A 22,374-nucleotide genomic window follows, 5' to 3' on the forward strand; every position below is an offset into this window, starting at 1 on the left:
TTGGCAAGAGTGATTCTTAGTTGAAAATTGACTCCATTTTTGGTGTTTATAATGTTTCTAACTAAACAAAGTCTTTCATAACTACGAACTTCTAATGATCAACGATATAATAGACTCCTAGATGCTCAGAAGATTTGTTTGGTGATTCTTTGAACTGCCCTTATTTAGTACAAGATTCATCGCTTGAAGCCAATAATATCAATATCATCGGCATGTAACAACAGCAACATACTTTTGTAAAGTATTGCATCAGTATAGTTTAAAATTTGCTGCTCGGATTATGGATTCCAGCATTAGATAGAGGAAATTATACGGCAAAGATTCAAATTGTCTAAAGCCTCTTTAGGTATTGAGTGATTCCGAGAGGAGAGAGTTTCCTTAGTTTCAGTTAGTAATTATTTAAGTCCGACCTTTAATTGAAATCGTCTTCCGCTTCAAATATTTAAAACAGTTTTGTCAAAAACTACATTCTAAAGTTAAGAATATGGAATGTTATTGCATTAGAATGTCAGCAGTCTTCAATCAAATATGATAAAAATATAGACTCATTATCAGCACTTATTTACTGTATTTAAACTCAAAATCTTTAGATAATGTTAACAGTCAGGTGGAGTAAATTTTAAACGTCAAACACAAAGTTTCAGTTCTGAATCCTAATCGATATGAGATTGTCTATTTGTAAAAACTTCACTTAAGAAATATTTCTACATTTCTTTTTATTATAATTTTATCAAGAGTGGAAAGAAAAGTGAAAACTTCTCCATGTTAATTATTACAGTATTATTAACTACAACACACAAAGTAAACCTTTTTACTCGGCGCACGCAAGCAGTCGGTATTTAAACTGGTTTAAATATATACGCTGGAGTAGCTGCAAAATAATATTTTTTTTTATTTCCACGTCTCTGGTCCTTAAAGGATTCCTTTTGATAATAAATTAAGTAAAATTATCTCATTAAAGAAAAAGTCATGAATTTATCATCAAAAGGAATAATTTCAGAATCATTGACATATGAAAATCAAACAAAAAACATTTTTTTCCCATTCAACTAATAACCGGTCGAATATACACTGTGCTTAACAAATTTCGAAAATAGCAAAAACCAATTGAAATTGACAGCTAATAGCACTTAAAATGCAACAAAGATGATGTCACAAATTGGTAGCTTATAACACTAAAAATGTGATGGAGATTATTATTAATATTGTTAGAGGATGTGGCACTGCGACCGTTGGGTTTATTGTGCCCCCTTCTAGGTTTAGAGTAGGTCTATTGCGCCAAAAAATGTAATATAGAATTTACTTTACAGAGTTTTATTGTCTCTTCCGTAAATATCTTCCTTCTCAAGAACCTATTTCGTATTTGCATTAGCGCATTAGTGACGAAGATAAAAAATAGGGAAGGTATACGAAATAATTTCACAAAAAACGTATCCATATATAAAAACGTCTGTATATAAAAGTAAAACATTTTTGTAACCATTGCCTTAAGTATTATGTTTTATATATTAAACCAATAAACTACATATATAAATAAATGTACAAATATAACTTTTCATAATTGCTCTGCAATAAAATTATGTAAGCAATATTAAATAGTCCTTAGCTTACTGCTAAATTGATTGTGTCATCACTCAAGTGCCTCAGAGAAATATATTTTAATTTGCACAAATATTATCTGTTATGAAAACGTAGCTTCTACGTCTTTAACATAATCGATTCAGCAGTTACTCACACACAAAGGATGTGTCAGTAGCACGTGATGTCCATTAAGGAAACTTCATCAATTAAAGAAACATCTGCAACGTAAGGAAAAATTGATTGGAAATTAATAGAGCGAATTTTAGGCATATTTCGGAAAAAGCTCCCAAAATCATTTCTATTGATTGGGAAATAATACACAAAAGATTTATTGAAATACAAAAAGTCTAAAAGAGAGCTTAGAGACGTAATTCCACTGAATGTGTTTTTGAGGTAACGAAATTAAGTTTTTTAATTGGTCATATATGTGAAACTGTGAAAATGATTTTTCAATTAACTAGTAACTGTAATAATATCTTTAGTCATGAAACGGAATTCGAATGAATCTAAATGGAATAAATAAAAGCAAACCACTACAGAGCAATGTTTTGAGGATTGTTCTGACATTTTAATGAAATAAGTTGTGAAATAGTTTTTCATATGTAAAGTAATTGAAAATGCATTCGTTTTTAACATCCTTCATTTATTTCACTGCATTTCCAAACCACAAAAATATACTCGTAGTTCGAGGTGGTGGGTGCCATGGTGCAATTGCCAAGTTTAATGGTTTTTAGTCGTCAATTTGTCTATCAGTTTTTTTGCCAATAATTTGAAGTACATTTTCATGACGAGCAAATCAATAAATTCAAAGAATACTAAAGAGCAAAATTATTGCTTTTTAATATTTTTAATGATGCTTGAGCACAAATAAAATTGCTTATATGAAGGACATTGGTTTTGTACTCGCTTCGACGTAATTTCCCACATTTCGGTCCGCAAGTTACTTGTATCCTTCATTGTCGAGTGTGTCATGTTAACGTTAAGGAAAACACAAATACCACAATTGCTCAATTAAATTGAAATGTACTTCGTATATTTCACATATCCTTTTTTTTTACTCGACATTTTGCATTTGTTCCTGTTAGATTGGATAATGCATGGCTTGGCATGTAAACATGCGTGTGGCATTTGCATACATTCGAGTCCTCGTTTTGATATTCAATTCAAATGTCAATTTTAATTGAAATGTCATAAGTTAGTCAGTAGCGAGAGCTTTGCTTTCAAGCACGGAATCATTTACCGCCACCTTTGTCAATGGGTCGTATCAGCTATGGAGATGGAGTGATTAGAGTGAAAATTGTCTGGCAATGAGGTGGCTATTTACACAGTTATTTTAAAAATAATTAGCATGAAAGCACGGAAATAGCTCTGATTTGTTGCGCTTTGATGGGCATGATTTTTTTATACGTAATTTCAAAATAATTATAATTCAGCCAAAAATTGCTTTATGATAGAAAATGTATTTGATTAAAAAAAGATGTTAAATATTTATATATATGACACATACATATAGATAAAATTACTTCTCTGAATTATTTGAAGTTGAGAATACCATACACTTCTAGTTATAGACCACTTATAGTTATACACTTATAGTTCTAGTTATGATATCAGTTACTTTGGTAATTAAATACTACTCCTGCAGAAGTTCATATATTAGAAGCTCCTAAGCGAGGTCCAAATAAAGTTTATTCTCTGCATTATCGGTGTTTTAGGTAGTTTCCTAAGTATAGCTCTAAAAATGTTCAACCTAACTTAATCTTATTTAATACGGAAACAAGTAGTACCGGCATCTGTATTGAGATTAAAAAGGATGCTACGGTGAAAAAACTGACTATCTGTCGACTCAGTTGTCTTGCATAACTGCAATAGTTGTTGACCACTCTGTTCCGAAACTGAACTTCATTAGACAGTTTAGGACGACAATCCCGTCTAAAAATTATTGAAATTTTTGTATGCCGTTAAGAGTAGAAGAATTTAACTTTAATACGAACGGCTCTGAGCTTAGTGAAACATTTGGCTTTGAACATTTTTTTGGCAAATGTAGGTTTAGACGTTTTTTCTCTATTTAACTGAGGAATATGGTATCTGTGAGGCAAAAGTTTCAGTAATCCAGGAAGCAGCCGTTTACCCAAGTAAATATGTGGTAACTTAGCTTACCATTTATATCTCCTCTCATAACCAGACGGCCATAAAATAAATGAACTCAGTAGTAATAAGATCAAATGGTCCGGAGACAGTATTACTTTGAAGAAAAGTATAAGGTTAAAGAGTTTGTCTGATGAGGTATTAATTTTCTTTAATGAACCATATAGAAGCAACATTGAAATATTTATATTCCAATATATTGGCGCTTTATGAGAGCTTTCAATCGCCCAATACAGTTAATGTGACAGATTGAGAAGTGGCATAGCAACTAGGCCGTCTTATATAACCTAACCTAAATATCTGTGTTTTATTCAAGAAACTCAGAATCATTTATTAAATTTTCATTATTTAGCATCTAAAATCAGCTCACCACCATTATCTTAAATATTTTTTTTCTGCCAACATTGTATAACACCTACGAGCTAATGCCTTATGTGTATATGGTCTCTAACTCTCATCATTAACCTTATGACGCTTTCAAGAAACATTGTAAAATAGGTTAAAATAAGACTTTAATCAGATTCTTATATTAATATATTGGATCAATCTTTGAGATATAAAATACAATTTTATTCCTATAATAACCTACCTCCCATGGTACATTCTACCATACACTGAGTCATTTTATATTGTGTTTGATGCCTTAGTAAAAGTTCTAACATAATTTAAGGTATTTGTTCTCAAAGTATAGAGAAGAGTGTATAGAAGAGACTAAAGAAAGAAGTGAAGTTAGTCCGCATAAACACCATTCACAGTATAATGTCAATATTTGATTATACTTGTAATTACTTTCAGCAGTCACTACTATCTAACTTTTCGTACTATACCTTTATTTGTTACTAGGTTAAAAAAAAGATAACTTCTACATGTTTTTATAAAATTTAAGATACTACCATATACACGTTGTATCGAAAAATCCCCCCCGGGTATGAGTTTATTGGGTGCAGAATGATAATTTCATTTGTGTGAAATTATTTCATGAACAAATCAATTCTGAAGTGCCAATTCTGCTGGTCATGTTAAATATCTTATCACGAGGGTAATATATTTATTGTTTGCTGTTTATTGTTTTATGTACTTGTGCTTGTACACTGAATTTCAATAAAAAAATATTACATAACACAGCTGAACAACGGCAAAGACAAAGCCGTATTCGCAGTGTCAATAAATTAACGCAGCTCCTCACAAACATAGTCACTCCTGCACCAACACACGACATACAAAACATAAACAACATTGTTCCCAAAAAAGGAAGCAATGCACATGAACAGCACAGCACGTCAAACAAACACAACAACAAATCAATAGTGTTTTTCTTTCTTTTTATTCGGTTATTTACTCTTTTCCTTGCTCTCCAAGCGCAGGCGTGTTACAACGCCTGATGGTATGCAATGACATTTGCTTTTAACTGCATTTCAACGCTGATAAGCAATTTGATAAAAGAAAACTGAAGCATTTGTAAATGTTTATTAATACTACCAAAATAGGGTTGCCAAGGGTTTGGTTTTATATTTTTCTATATTATAATTCAATTGCTATTAAACTAGAAAAAATTAAATTAAAGAGAATCATAGCAATGACTAATGTAACCGTAATTGAGTTGTAAATCAGATTCAACTACAAAACATGAGGATATTTAGTATCTTTTCTTTAAACAAAGATATTTTAATTTGCTTTTGTGTCTATGATAAAGTCTTGAGGAATATATGTAAAAATTCTGAATACTATTTGATGCTCGATTTATAGAAATCGTGGCTTTATGATCGTAACGGTTCTTTTTTTTCAAAAATAGCTTAAGCTGTTTCTATTGAGTGCTTATTTCTACTGAAGGTTCGGGTAAGATTACAACAGATTATTGTATATTTTGGGATTCAGTGGTATATATTTCAAAATTTGAAATCAGTCTATCCATCAACTGTTGCATATCAAGTGAAAAAGTAGGTTTTCGAAAGTCATATTTAAAGACTTATGGTAGCACAATATTAAAAACAAATGTTTGTAAGTAATACTTTTGTCTTAATAGTAAAAAAATTCGGCACATTTTGAATAAAGAAAACACAATATATTCATCCATAAAAATTACCATAAAAAATACATGGATTTGTGGCATAATTAAGTAGCAAGTTCAAAATTAAGAACATCAGAATGCGATCATTAATTACATCCAAAACTGTACAAAAACAAACTTACACAGTACTATCTTTATTGGTTAGAAAATGTTAACATCTCTTATCTGATGTGGTTGCTACGAATAAAATAACGTTCATCTGAATATCGAACCATAAGGAATTCAATGATAGTCATACAGCTTACTGGTTACGACACAACTATACACTTAAATCTTTGGTGCTTGAAAATTTCATTGCGAATAAATTATCAATCGTCTTGAGACCTAGCCATAATGGGATCAATGATAGTGATTCAGTTATCAAACTAATGAAGAAGAATCTGCTTATGTATTTAATAAGAAAGCGATATCTACTTCTTGGGCAAGGAAAGTATTTACCAACATGGGATATTCGTTATTTGAGAAGATATGTGGTATGCTTATTCTTAGTATTTTATGGAATCCAAATAGAACATTCAATTCAATATTTCTCTCTTCATATGTCTAAACTTAGATTAGTCACTGGTTTCTTAGCTGGGTAAACGTCATTTAACTAGTACCACCATTCAAAGTTGGATTTTTGAAATACTGACATCTCAGATACTGTGGTATATAAGAAACTTTCATACAACTTGTCTCCTCATGCTCAGCGATTTCATATCTCTGTATGTTTTAATATTATTTTAGTTGCCAATAGCCTTAGACGGCAGGGATAAAATTTCATATTTTTATTAGCGATAGCAGAGTACAGCCTATAGTTCGCAACATATTATTGTCTCTTTTAATAACTATGGGAGGGTAAATATGCTCTAGGTAATTTTTAGTTTGCTTTGAAATTATGCTTTAAGTTATTTATGTTGATTTCTCTGACAAGAAAGTTTTCAGTGACACTATTAATTCCAGAAATGCAGCTATTAATTGTCCCGCTAGATTATTATAATCGCTAGAGAATTTTCAGGTTTTGAAGTCTTGTATTTATGCAGACAATGATCAGTCCAAATTTGGCAGCCGATTAATTTGTTTAAAATGTTTTTGTTTCTTTTCAAATGAAAGATCTTCATTAGTCAAAAATATTTTTTGTATTATCGTTTCGAATAATTCAGATATTTTTACTTTTGATATTCCTCTATTTAAGTTGTCATGATAAACATATTTTCTAACAGAATGATTCCTAAAAATTGCAGACTATTTGTTCTTTACACCAAAATAAGATATCACTTCCATTAAGAACTTAGCACTTGGCTTTTTGCTAACTTTTTATACATTTGGAAATATGGATTAAATAGAAGTTTTGCTATAACGAACCAGTTTATAGAGATATTTTATTATCTGTTTGATCTCATCAATCACTACATATATTATCACGTTCATACTTTTGTGAATAGAAGCTCATAATATTTGAACTTTGAAAACCGTTGACGAAATATAGTTAACCAACTATGTTACATATTCTTGATCAACATAATGTAACAAATCATTGTATTCCAATCTGTGTGTGTGTTTATCTGATATACAATAAATAAACCTCTCTGGTTAAGCAGAATTAAACTTTTAAAAGAATTTTTATGGCGTCAGGCAGAACAGATTAAAACTCATTAGCGAAACTCCTGATTGATTTAATGAGATTAATTAATAAATGTTTGACTATCCACACAGAGAATCTGCGTTCTCCTTTTAATACTCATTCTAAAAGCTGTAGAAACTTGCAACAAAAAGAAACAATTAAACATTTTCTCTGTGAATACACAGCTCTGCCATCCACAGGACTCAGGTTTTTAGAGTAGTATTTTTTTGATAATTTGTCAGACTGTTCATAAATAAGGACGAAAGATTAATTAAATTATCTAAATTTTACTAGACGGATTGAGTTTTTGTCTTTATTACTATATATAAAAGTTTCTGTAAGGAATGTGGTAATAACACGGCGGATAATTGCTAATTGTTGTCAGCGGTAGGATACCTGCCAACCAATCCCTAAGTTTCATCTTTGAACAGAACAGTATGCACAACAACCCATCCTTCTTCTCTATCCAATAACACAATGACTACGATAGTCGTTGTATATCATATTTACTGTCACACGATAACTCATTTATTCTCTTCATTCCTTTTTTTTTTCATCACATACTAATCTACACTCATAAAATTTTGTTTCCGTCTTATTGTTTTCTCAAAATCCAGTAAATTAAGTGCCGAAATACCGCTTGAAAAATTACTTAACAAATCCATTAATTTATCTCGAACTGATAAACTAATTGGGAGTACTACAAGGTGAACATGCTTGGATACTTCAAGGCCTAGTTGATCATAGGATTTTATAAAGAAGAAAATGAATATTTTTTTGGGTTCTCACTTATTGCAGGAATGCACATTCTCTGAAAGGAACCGATCAACAATTTGAGAAAATCCATGTCTGCAGCTTTCGGCGAATAATCGAAAACTAATAATACGTAAAATATGAGTACATAAATATTGCATCAAAAGCATTTTCGATAAAGTAATGAGAATTTGTTCCGATTCCTGAATACTTGTTCAAAAACACCATTTTCAAGAGAATATTAAACCCTTAGGTTGGCAGACATCGAATTAGGAGATTCGGCAGAAAATACAACTGACTCGTTATCGGTCAACGGTCTATAGAGTAACTGAAATTTCTAATGTAATATTTATATACATATAAATGAAAGTGTCTTGACTATGACGAACTTCTCAATCCGGAACACATATGTGTAAGAAACCCTTTTTACTTATAAAGCATTAGTTTGACCGACAGTAACGACAAGAAGGGTAGACTGAAAACGCAACTGACCCATGAGCGGTCTATGTAGAATCTGTTTTTGATTCATTATAGAACATATCTTTAACAGATATATGTTTAAACATTCCAAGTTTTAAATTAATTGTTCATTTCATATTGTTTAAAAACGTAAAAACACAATGTTCTTTCCTAAAATGTTTCTAAACATAAATTTTCATCCATTTGTTTAAATTTAAATAATCAGTTCGTTGAAATATTAACTTAATTTCCCCTCTCCCTAATTCACAATCTTGTCAAGATTTCCCCTATTTTATAACAAATTGAATTTGACAATTGGGGACAAAGACAAGTGAATATGAATTCATCATAAATAAATCTGAGCAGTACTCGACGGCAGACTTACTCACAATTTTTGTATCATTTTTGAGACAAATTTTACATAACGTATGAGTAACACATTTTTACTACTTTCTGCACTTCGTCTCTGTCACACATGCGATGGCAGTCATAATGCCTATTCATGTGCACATTTCAACTTTGTTACAACAAATGTTTACAGCCAAAGTCGTGGATACTTTTGTACATAATTTGTTGTTATCGGCTTCGGCTTTTACAGTAACAAACAAACTAGCCTCGTACAACCGAACGGCTAAAATGAAACAAAAAATTTGGTGAAATTCGTGTGAAAAACTTGAGTCAGTCTAAGTTTTGTTACAAATTCAATGAGTGATAGAGTAACAAAATTGAGTGCTTATTGTTTGTTTGTTATTGCCGAGCTCGTGTTCGACTCATTATTTGTAGGTGTGTTGTTGTTTGTTTTGGTCTGATTTGCACTGAGACTGCTCAAATTCGCATGGAAAGAGTCAATTTTCTCACGCTTATCTCTGTTTTACCGAAATGCGAAATGAAAACATTTGTTTTCTTTATTCGATTTGTGTGGCTTTTTTTTCGTTTTCGTTTTTTTGACAAAACTACGAATGTACACGAACGCATGCTTCCGACACGACGTTGGTAGGTACACAAATGCGAGCCCTACTAAATGGTTCAGTTTAGGAGCAGTTGTGTCTTGTAGAAGAGTGCGAACGAACCTCAGAAGCTCAGTGAAAAACAGATAGAAAAGTGTTCCTCAGCTCTATAAAAAGTTCACCTTTAGCAAAAAAGTAAAAATATATAAACAAGTATAGAACGTAAAAGTAAAAAAAAAGTTGAAATAAATAAAAGAGACTTCAACACTTCAGTCAAGACTAAAGTTATAAGCCACCAGGCGCTGGAAGTACTATTTACTGTACTGTAAATAGTTGTGAGCCGAGATAATAACGGCAAGAACAATATAACCAAAGCGGCAGGAGTAGAAACATTTTAATTTTTTTCCAACTATTCCTTTCCACTTTCTCCGGTTAGTATTGGTTACAACTTTACTATATATATTCATAAGTTTTATATAACAACTTTTGTAAGTTAATTGTGCATTCATGCGTTTGTTTTGAGACGTTTGTGTGTGCACCTTTTTGTTTGAGTGCAAATGTATTTACATAAATGAAGCGATAAAGTGTGTTGTTTACCAAAGCAATGTGAACTACAATGACAATATAAACAAAATGCCAAACATATGGCGTTGTTGACTTTCATACGTTCGTTATTCAAATATTTACCAAAGTGTAAATGCCAGAAATTGATTTATATACATTTCTACTATATATGCTAAAGAAAAAATTTATAAACAAAATTTAGTTAAGCGATTACGTTTCCATTACGTCTAAGTAACGAAAGAATTTAAATTTATGTTTTTTACTGCTATTTCCGTTTATCTAAATTAAATTGTAGCAAACGAATCGATTTTCTTAAATTTTCACAACACAAAATAACGTTTTACTGCATAAAATAACCTAAAAGTATGCCACAGAAATGTGCTCATTTATTTCTTTCACAAAATATATTTTTGTTTTGCATTTTGCACATAAACTTCAAATGTCGTACTACGGTGCACGTTTTTCCATTCCTATTCCGTTCCCTTCATCGTACTATGCTCTACACATTAACAAGTTTTTTTTTGCCATTTCCATTTCTGTTCTATTTTGTTTTGTTTTTATTGTATATCTTTTGTATTTCTTTTATATTTTGCCGTATATTTCAGCAAAATTGTGTCAGTGTTTTGTTTAGCTCTGCTCGCTTGTATGTGTTTGTGTGTGTGTGTTGGCACTGTTGTGTATTTTAGACAGCAAAAAACTTGGCTAAAGGTTTTTAATCCTTTTAGCAACTTCCGCACTGTCATATTTGTGCTTTCTAAGGCCATATTTGTTGGCATTAGGGAGCAGAAAGTTGAGCGCATGCTGTTTTAACTGCAGCAGCTTAAATCCTTACGCATTTGTTGGCAAAACCAGATTTAAGGAAATATAAAATATGTACTAATCCAATTAGTAACTGGGATTTAAATTTAATTTTTGTGCGTAATTATGTTAAACAAATGGAAGAAAGTAAAACAAAATATACTTTATCATATTTGCTATGTATTTTCTTACAAAGTCACTTGCTTTAAATACCAAAAAAGGATTAAAAACAATTTTTTTTTTCAGAAAGCTTAATACATCCTTTCAGTTTTTTTTCTTTCTGTCTTATAAACTTTGCATTTGACTGAGTATTACTGAGCATTTATCTCTTCCACAAAGTTACGAATTTCAAAGTTTAAATGAGTTTATTTAACTGCAGTTAAGTGTGTTGTTTATTGCAGCAAAGTTGCTGTAATCTGACAGACTTATCCACGGCAAATAAGTTATCCTTTTTCCCAAGCTCTAACGAAAATCTTATTTTCAAAAAAAATGTAAACGTTTTTATAGAGTTTATAGAGCAAAATGTTTATTTATTAAAATTAATTTGTTTTTTAGATATTTAAATTTAATTAAATATATATTGTATATAAAATTATAAACTTTTTAATAAACTTAAAAAAATTAGTTTGCAGCTGCTTTTCTCACGCAAAAGTGCAAAGCAGTTTAAAATTAATTTAATACAGAACATATATATTTTGTTGAAGATCAATTATTTTAATATAGTTAGCATAAATAGCTAACATAAATACAACTAATTAACATTCTAGTTTTCTATAATTTGTTATATATAGTATTTAACTTTCCGAGGGTTATAATATGAAAATAATTATATCCGCTTTCACATATAAGGGTTATTCTTTTACAAATGAGTTATCTTTTTGACCTCATCATCTCCGATTTTGGTAAAATTTTTTTTTATGCATTCTTTTCATAACATAAGTAGACCTGTATAAAGCCACACTCATGATATGTAGTTTTGTTAATAAATAATAATGATGATTAGCTTGAAGAAATAAAGAAATATAAATAATATATTTATTTATTTTTTTTAGTTGATATATTCTACTTATTTAAAAATAACTAAAGCCACTTAATTATAATATCACTTTCTTCACACAACTCACTTACAAGCTTACTAGAAGTTGACTGATTTTGTTTTATAAAATTATTTAAAATAAATTAATTGATTTAAATTTTAATTGTATAAATTCATATCTATTTAATGTAGTATTTCTATTAAATATGATTTTCATAATTTAACAGTCATATGTTCTAAAATCTGTAATATTTCATTTTCCGTCGGAAAATAATTATTTTGCATTTGTGTGGTTTTAAACTCCAGTATTGAGTAGTAACTTTCACAAAATATGTAATTTGTTCTATAATATCAAAAAATGTAGAATATTTGATTGATTTCATGTATTTTATTTTTTACTGCCGGTTATATTTTATATACTTTATATGAACTGCCTTATCATACTAAATATAGATCAATTACCTTCATACTTAATTTATATCAGTTTCTTTCTAGAACAGCTATAGATATATTATATACAATATATACATATACATATACACACACATATGTATATATAACTAATTATATACAACATATATATATTAGTAATATTAGTAATATAATATTACCATATTAAGAACCCTTAAAAAGGTTTCATATATTAGTAAAAGTGTCAGTTAACAGCATCAAAAAGTAGCGATATATGTTGTTGAAAAACACATTTTATTTCATTTGATTTATCTAAATGAATACACAATTATAATGTATTATAATGAATCATTATAATGCTAGAGACGATTTCCTAGGAAAGAGCAAGTCTTGCAATGTTTTCATGATTCTTTTGAGTTAATTATTTGCTATATTATCTCAGAGATAAGTTGTTACAGTAAATTTTATTTTAAAACGATCTAATAAAAGATTTTAAAAGACTTATCAAAATTAGAACAAGATCCTGCCTTTTTCACATATTAACAAAATATTTATTTGGTCTTAATCGTTTCTCTCGTCCTATATACTTCTATTAAAACAGATCGTAAATATTAATTATGTGAAAGCTCAATTGTGGGAACCTTAATAGCGAAAACTCTTATCGATCAGCATATTATTAGCGGGTTGATAGTAATATTTGAATGACTTGAAAATTCTCAGCAGTTACAAGAAAAAATAACTGTCGACATGAATCATTCGACATAATACTGTAAAATATTTGGGTCTAATACCCGATTATGCAGCGTAAGTGTACTGTATAATTGCCAACTAATATTAATAAAAAATAACAGTAAACTGTATTATAGCTAGAAATACAAATTTATTTTTTAAATGTTCATATTTCTGCTATTTGGACTAAGGTGATTAAAATTAAGATATTATGCTTCGTATTGCATAAAATGTGATAACTATTCTTTGTTTATGTATTGACCAGGACACAAAAGATAATGAAATATTTTATTTTATTATAAACAATTATACTTTTTCCCAAAGTTTTGATTTTGATAAATATATCCTGATAAATCATTAATCTATTAATTCCATGATATTTATTTTTTGAATTCTAAGAGTTATTTTAACTATTAACATATTTGTATATTGAGTGTAACAAAGTAATAATAAAAATTTTTGTTTTTTACTATTTTGAATAAAAGGTTATTAAAATATTTCAATATTGTTTCACATATGTTAAAATCTCTATAAATCTGTCAATGTACAGGTCTAAATACTTGGTAAACATCAAACAGAAGAGATGTAGAAGAGAATATATAGCATATATATATAAGAGATGTGATATATAAATAAGTATTATTTAGAAATAATGCAATTAATTTGTATTATTTTTCTTATTAAGTTTAAGAATAGCACTTAATTGTGATTATACATTGGAGCGATGGGATTGTACGAGAAAGCTTCTTTGCTTGTTTTTATATTTGCACTCTAGAAAAATACTGAATCAACAATATCTCGGGATTATCGATCTCTTATTTCCTTGCTTATAGTATATTAATTAAATACAATGCATGGTTGTTTGACAGAACCCCATCATTTTTAAATAACATTAGTCTGAAAGATGTGTCCTCTATTGCATTAAACGGATTCCGGTAATAGGTGGCATAAAACTGATCTTATGAAATTCAATTCCAATTTAAGAAATATTACAAGTTTACGCAATCATCCGAAGTTAGCTAAGTATTTTCTTTGTTTAAAATTTATAACATTTAGTAACTTTATACTAAAGCATAGTTTTATTCGAGAATTATATATCATGTAGTGGGGCGAAGGTATATCTAGGTGCCATGTTTTTTTTTTTAATATTTCTATTGTTTAAAGCAGTCTTTTTTCTTCTATTTCTTTCTTCTTCTTTCTTCTTCTTCTACTTCTTTAGATTTTCTTATAATAACATTCTCATAATAACAAACAATGTAGAAACACACTTACATAAATTTATTCTTTTAACACTGTATTTTGGACATTTCAGTTAAATAACATGACAGGATTTATGTAAATAGGTCACTATTTATTCGCTAAAGTTTGGTAATAAAATCCCTACCTTTAGTACTAAGTAGTGGCTTATCAGTTTGAGTTCGCATGTAGTTTTTTATATCTTACTTAAAAGTATTTCTCGATCCATTTGGACAAATAGAATACTCTATTCTCTATTCTCAGCATAGAATAATATCAATTAAAAACCAGGAGTTAAAGTAATGAATTTTATCAGATCAGTAACTTTCCTGTAACTCTTTTATGTCATTATTACTATAAATATAATTTGAAATGCTTTTTATAGAGTTTTTGCTATACAACATATATCTAAAGTGCTTATGCACCGCAAACTACGATTTTTTCCAACATTAATTGAATCAAGCCTTACTCTTAACACAGCTGAATAAAAATAAATTTTATTTAGTTTATTGAGTTTTTCCTTTAAAATGTACAAATAATTGAATTTGGTCTCCAACGTCTACTTGAAGCTCGTTTAGCATAATTTTATAGTTTGAGTGCTTTTAGAAGCACATACTATACTTTAGTATAGTATGCAATGCAACTGAATGAGTGGCATTATACGTAACAACAATGGCAATCCAAAAGACCGTGACATTCAGGCACGCTTGTTTTGCGATTTGTGTTTAGAAACCATGTCCTTTGAAGCACAACTAAAGGACACAATACAACGACAACAACATTTTTAACTGCCACAACAAATAAGAACAAAAACACTGAGTTTATATGAAGCAGGCAATATCAGACACAAAACCACAGAACACAGAACATAGAAGATAAAAAATGAGAGTAAAAAAAAATGAAAAAAAAGGAAGAAAGAAAAAGCACTGTAACTAAAGAAACACAAAAGGAACTTAACAAATAAAGGAAGTACAAATAGGCTGATAAAAGGAGGCAGAGAATAGCCATAAAAACTTTCAAAAACAGTGTAGAAAAAACTAGAATTAGTAAGTTAATCTAGAAATGAAGGAATTTGTGAATGTGTTAGTGTGTGGCATATTGTATTTTTGGGGTTTCTGACAGACCTAAATAGCCGGAAGTGCGGTTGTTGTTTCCTTTAATGTTTAAAGTACATATTAGATTACTGACAATGAAAAGTGATGGCATAAAAGAAAAACAAAACTTTCTAAGATTGCTAGAAGAGATAAAATATTGTCGAGGTTTTAATAATGACAAATACTTAATAGTAAAAAAAATTTTTTAAGAAAAGAAAAATTAAGAGTTTTTTTTCTTTTCTTTTTTCATTAATTTCAGTTTATGATGTCACTTAATTGCTAACATGGGATATACACACAACTAATAACATTTCTTAATAAATTGTTTCAATTAAATAAAAAGCGTTAATTAGTGTAGAAAATGAATTAACAAATTATAATTTGTTGAGATATATACAATAATTTTTGATTAAAATTACACTAAATGAGAATAATCATATTTGATTTCATAATTTTTAATAAAAATTTTTTATAACAATAAATTTTTTAGTAATAAAATTATTTTCTATTTATGATAAGTACTAACTGCAATACTATTTTTCGTATTTCTCAATTGAATCACCACCTCATAAAAAACATTAATTTTTTCTGAAACGCCTTATACTGTATTATATATAATAATTTCTGTTTCTGAAAAATTCTTTAAAAAATTTGCATACTTTTCTGATATGTCAATATTATCAAACAGAAGAATATTTTATTTAGACAAAGTATATAAATAGCTATATATAATTAGCATTATACGAATGTCAAATAAGTTAATATAAATGCAACATAAATGCTAAGTACGAAACCGATTTCCTGGGCAATAACATATATATCAGTAAAGACAGCTATTTTATACAGCTTTCCTACTACGCATTCTATCAATATAACCTAATTCTCAAGACATTGAGCTACAAAACTGAAAATTTTCACATCAAACCCCTAAATAGACGTATTCTTGTCTTGTCTTCTTGTGCTTTCATACAATAGTTAGTGTTTAATCCACTTTTACTCTCTAACGCTATGTTTACACTCATCAAATCTCTAAAATATTTTTATATGAATTATGTAGAAAAAATTACACAAATTGCTGCATATTCGTCGAATTAATTATATAGTCCTTATATTTTTAAAATGATTACCTACCATGAAGCCTGAAGACACGTACCAATATAATGTGGCGATAAATACCATCACTAAAATTCATAGAAACTCCACTAATATCAATTGAAACTATATGTAAGCCTTAAGGTTCAGAGTTTTAAACAGCATGCATCTCTTCCTTATTATGTCTATTTCTTAAAGATTTTAAGTTGAAAGTTAATAGTACATATAGTACATTTCACTTTGGACTTTCACTTGATAAAGCAGATGTCTTGGATAATGATTTTTTTTCAGGTAATTAATTGAGTTCTCTTTGAATTGACTTTAATTTGTCTGCGACTTAAGTATGGAACTTGTCTCTTGAATCTCAGTTTTGTATATTTCTAAACTATTTGTGATAGACTCCACGCTTTTACTATGTTGAATGTTTTAGGTATGATAAGCAAACAAAATTAAAGTGCTTCCATCTACACTGGAAAAGGCAGCAATATGAAATCGGAGCTACGGAAGATCATTTGGACACTTAGCTATAATTTTATTTATTACAGGGCAGTTATCATCAATTTTTATTTTCAAGAATCTGTTATTAACGAAACGATTGACAAATTTGAGTTGATTTTTTTAGGAACAAAAGACCTCAGAGCTTGAGTTCAAAAGACCTCAGTATGCCACTTTTTATCATATTACTTATCATAATATTGCTATATTGCTTTGGCAATATCAGACATTACCTTTTGTCTTTTGCGGTGAAAACCAATTAAAAAATTTTTAAGTTTTTCACTATTGACTATGTAATCAATGTTAAAATTCTTTATACTTATTGTCAATAGATGGCGTGTGTAGTTATTGTTAATATAATCAATGTATGAAGTAAATAACCTAAGGTATAGATAGCTTGAGAATAAAACTATACCCATATATAGCTTGCTACGAAAAAGTGGTCAAAATACCGGACTGAATTAAAATTCGTTGTAAAGTTTGATTGTGCAGAATATCATAATGACATCCTGGTAATAATTAAATACAAGAATTATTTCCAAGATCACTGATGATGGATATTTGGCAGTACTCGAAACACCTGTATGGTCAGCCAAAAATTCAATTAATTAAAATAATATAAAAATGAATTTTTGTTGCTGTAGTTCACTACTTCTCGAAAAACCTTTTTATCAAAAAAAGTTTTAATTTAAAACTTTACGATTTTTAAAATAAATTTGTTTCACTTTTCATTCATTTAAATTTTTTAATTTTAATTTTTGTATACAAAGCTATTAAAATCTGTTTCTTAAGACAAATTTATTATTTTTATTTTCTATAGAAACACAAACTAATAACACATTTAATATAATATATAAAACTTCTTCTTATCTTTACAGAATCTATCTTGTTACTCTACTATCCTGAAGAGTTTTTACTCACGTACTTAACTCCTTGCTAAACTGTGCTTGAACACATTATTTTCTCATATTTCAAAAACAACTTTATAAGCTAAGTAATAAGGTAAGTTAAAACTTTGAAGTAATTCTTTTAGAAATTTCCAAAAATATTAAAAAATAAAGTACGAAAACTACTTCAGCTTGCTTAAGCAGCAATGTGAGCGTATAAAGTCTGTTGGCTTGGTTTCACAAACGAAAACCTTTTTTGCTAATTAAAACTGACTTATGTGAATAATGTTAAATTAATGTTTACTTAAATCCTTTTTATAAACTTTTGATTCAGCAAATTCGATAACGAAAAAAAAACCAAAACTGAATTTTTTCTTTCACTACTTAGCTGCCGTGTACCTTTTTTTACTCAAAATGCTTCATGGGATTTTCAAATACATTTTTACATTTTGAACCGCACTGACCGCATTTCATTTCCGTTTGGAGTATTTACTTTGTGTTAGCACAGTTTTCAGTTACAATCCAGCATTTCAACATTTCCACAATTGCACAGTGCCATAGTTTTCCATTTCCACTTGCATATTCATGCAGCACGAGTACGTGTATAATTTCGTAACCGTAAATCACTTAAATTAACATTTTAAGCTGAATTCGTTGCTAAAGTACATATTTTAAACCAAAGTGCAGCACAATTTATGCATTTACATAAATAAATTTTTTTTTATTGCATTTGTAATGCAAATTTCGCTGCAGCGGTGCTGTTGTGTTATATGACACGCTCTACATTGTGTGACACACTCTACGCAATTAGCGCATAACCGTCTGCATAACGCAGCTAACAGTGAGTTTAACTGTATCTTCTGTACTCAATGGCACAGCTTTTTCACTGTACCATCAGCAGCGCTGGCAGATATTTCATGAAATCCAAAATGCTGCGCGATTTTTGGTGCGTGTTGCACAACCCAATGTAATTTGCCTACAGCAGTTTGAAAATATTGCACACACTGAGGCATTTAATTCTGTATTACAATTCCATGTGGCCAATTACTGCCTACTTCGAAAGGAATTAAACGTTATAAATTGAAAGAAGAAAGTAATTGAATCGTGAATGACGCCGGAATATCATTGCCTGCTTTTGGGCGCAACGGTGCGTATGAGTAACATTCATGCTACTGTTCAAATTCACTTGTATATTTACGTGGTTGTATAAATATTTTTGGAATGTCGATATAAGTGATTAATTGTATACATTTGCACATTGCTCTCATATCGCTAGGTCTATGTAGTGATTTTTAGGATTTAAGTTGAGACAAAAAATATTATTTTTAATAGAATATGCACATTTATATATTAGGCTTTTAGGCCAAAATTTTTTTAATCAAGTTAATGCTTTACCTGCAAATTCAAGTCAAAGCATAATTCTTTAGTTAAACTTGAGGCATTTTGTTTAACTTACATATATTAAATTCAATCGACGTATATTTTTTTAAGTGAAGTTATTAAAAAACATTAAATTATATGTAGTTTGGGTCTGTGTGGTAATGTGCGCATCAATGATTCTATTTTGATCAGTTTGAGTTCCTAACACTTATAGTCCAAAAATTACATAGTGGTAATTCTTTTATTTTTGGTTCAAGTCCGCTTTGTTTAATACAATTTGTCTAATTTAATTTGTTAATAAATAATAAGTTTGATGAAGTTATTCAAAATTTAAACAAAGACGCGTATTTTATATCTTTGGTGCATCATTATTCCTATTAAAAGGTTCCTGTTTAACATCAGCTCTACTACAAGCGGGTTTTGCTGATTAATTATAATGTTTCTTTTCTGGTTGTTATTGAGACCGTGTGTTACTATTACGACTGAAAAACTGAAATGAGTTTTAAAATTTAAGGCTTGAAGTTTTACATTTGTTGAAATTGTGAATTTTCCAGTTCAATTTACGATCTAAATAAATTCCTAAGTGCTTTGTCGCTACAGGCTATGGTATCTGTGCAGAATTTGTTTGGCCAGGTAATCAAATAGATCGCAAATAGTAACATAAAACGTATATAACCTGAATAAACTTGTAACATTTAGTTGATTTGCAATTTGTGAATCAAACGACGATACTGTTCAATTGTTTGTGTTGTTCTGCATATACATCGCTTAGATTATTATTAAAGAGTAGGGTTGCTGTATCGTCTGAGAATTGATACATTTTATCTCATTTAGTAAGTCTCGTTAGTCTGCTGTCTACAAGAGGAAAACCATTTATTCTACAATGTTACCTTCAGGTAACCGAGGTCATGTATAATAAGGCAATAGCTTAAGCAGAGATATAATCTTAGTAATAAGAAGTTATTAAGCGATAAATTGCTTTTTACTTTGAGAAGAAGATTTTGATATCATTCTCGCACTCAAATATTTCTGAATCTTTGGCAGTATTCTAAACAGGTGAATTCTCAATTCAAAAACATAATTCATAATTAATAAAAAATATGTTTTATTAAAAAATAAATGGACTATACCTACTACATACGTACATATATATATTTATATATATATCTTCCTTCTAAGCTCTTACTACCTAAAACTCACGTTTGAAACACTTTCTATTATAAGCCATTCTTTCTTGTTAAAATTAGAGTGTTGCTAGATGCTTCGGCTCATATAACTAACTTTGGCAATATCAGACATATATATTCTCTCTATTCTCTCGCTACCTTAATAATAAATCAGAAAAATTTCAATGTGTTCGACTAATGTGTTCTCCTCCATACCAAGAATTTCCCAATACTCACGTTTGAAACACTTTCTATTATAAGTCATTCTCACCTTTCTCGTCAAAATTAGAGTGTTGCTAGATGCTTCGGCTCATATAGCTAACTTTGTATGTATATAGACACGATGTATTAAAAGCTTGTCTGTTATCAACATTGTGATATTTTACCAACAACTAAAGTTTTCTAAACCTGAACTTTCTCTTGTTTCTATTTTCTTACTATATCGTAACGTTTTGAAACTATGATTATGAGATTTATAACATTATAACAGTGCAGTATAGTAAATAAATGACTTAATATTGTTTTTTAAAATATCCTTTTTTCAAAATTCATACTACATCAAACTTTTCGATAATTATACTCTTAAAAGAATGTAATATAAAATGTAATCAGAGATATAAGACAGCATTTTTAATGGACTTAGTATTTTTTATAAATACTTGTTTGTACCGATTAATAGTTTAAACTGTGTCAAGATAATAGATATTAAAAACTTTCTCCTTATCATATGCCAAATATTTATGAAATGCATACAATAATACAATCACATAAAATAAGTTTGCCTTCCGTTTTCTGTGGAAAATTTTATTGCTCCCATAATGTCAGTATTGAAATAGTACCAGATCAAATGGTTTAATAAGCATTGCTCTACATATTCAATAAAATGTTGTTTACTATTCATTAAAGATTTAAGATTGTTAAAAAATATAACTTGGATCATTATTATGTTGAGCATTTTCCAAATTAGTGCATCTGGGCACTTTTAATCTTTGATAACTGGGGGGTTTCTGCAGAGTCCCACCCAACTCACTGTCTAATTTATATAATTCTCATAAGCTTCGTCGTTATTCAATGACTGATCTAAAATCTGCTTACCGCCCCGTGCGGTTAGTGATTCCTCTGAGATTAGATAGTGCTAAGTGGGGCAGCTTGTCGTTTTTCGCATATAGGTTCAGGACACTGTCCCTTATATATTTTTTGACCGAATTATAACAACAACGATTATATTGTTGTATTTTCTTAGTGGTTTTTATATCGAGTAGATGTTTTTGAAGATGAGGAACTTATGGTGATAAGCTTGCACTGCACAGTTAGGTTTTAATTTGGCTTATTATCTCTCAGTCTCCATAGCATTCTGATTAATATTTACACTTCTAAATATTAGTACAATAGCTTTCAAATAGTTTATACAGATAGTATTCCAGTTTTTTAAATTTTCAGGTTATGCTTAACAGAGGTCAACCTGAGGATTGGTAAGTTAGTTTATTGTTTCCAAGTATTAAATAATAAAATTGTTAGAAACATTTATATACAATTATAATGTTTGTCTTCTTTCACAAATAACCACGTTCCTGAGGATTGCAATTAACGCGAATCAACGTTCAGCTGATTTTTCTTGGTATTATTTTATTTATTTGATTAAATTCAAATACATACATGACTTTTTTTGTATAAAATATAGCATATTTAACTATACTACATATCACATTGGTTAACGTATTATACATTATTTCTAATATTTGAAATAAAATTAAGGCAAATGTTGTAAATACACCGGTTTTTTATTAATTTTTTTTTAAGGTATTATCAAAGACAGTTTGGTAAAATTCAGATACTTTAGATATGTATATTGTTTTATGTAATAAAAACATATACGTATATTATATAAATAAATGTATGGTTATAAAAAAAATGTTCAATTTTCAAT

The 22,374-nt window shown here is 29.2% G+C and overlaps 1 long non-coding RNA gene across 2 annotated transcripts; it reads left to right on the plus strand.

Moving 5' to 3' along the window:
* Positions 1 to 9,647: 9,647 nt before the first annotated feature.
* LOC119685066 lies at positions 9,648 to 22,196 on the plus strand. 2 transcript variants are annotated; one of them, XR_005252781.1, is made up of 4 exons: positions 9,648 to 9,990; positions 17,893 to 18,016; positions 21,888 to 21,919; positions 22,024 to 22,196. It is a non-coding gene; the product is annotated as an uncharacterized LOC119685066 (long non-coding RNA). The 2 variants fall into 2 exon arrangements; XR_005252780.1 differs by having other exon boundaries at positions 21,888 to 22,196.
* The last annotated feature ends 178 nt before the right edge of the window (positions 22,197 to 22,374 follow it).

This window comes from Teleopsis dalmanni, chromosome 2, assembly GCF_002237135.1.
Source record: "Teleopsis dalmanni isolate 2A chromosome 2, ASM223713v2, whole genome shotgun sequence".
NCBI classification, from domain to species: Eukaryota; Metazoa; Arthropoda; class Insecta; order Diptera; family Diopsidae; genus Teleopsis; species Teleopsis dalmanni.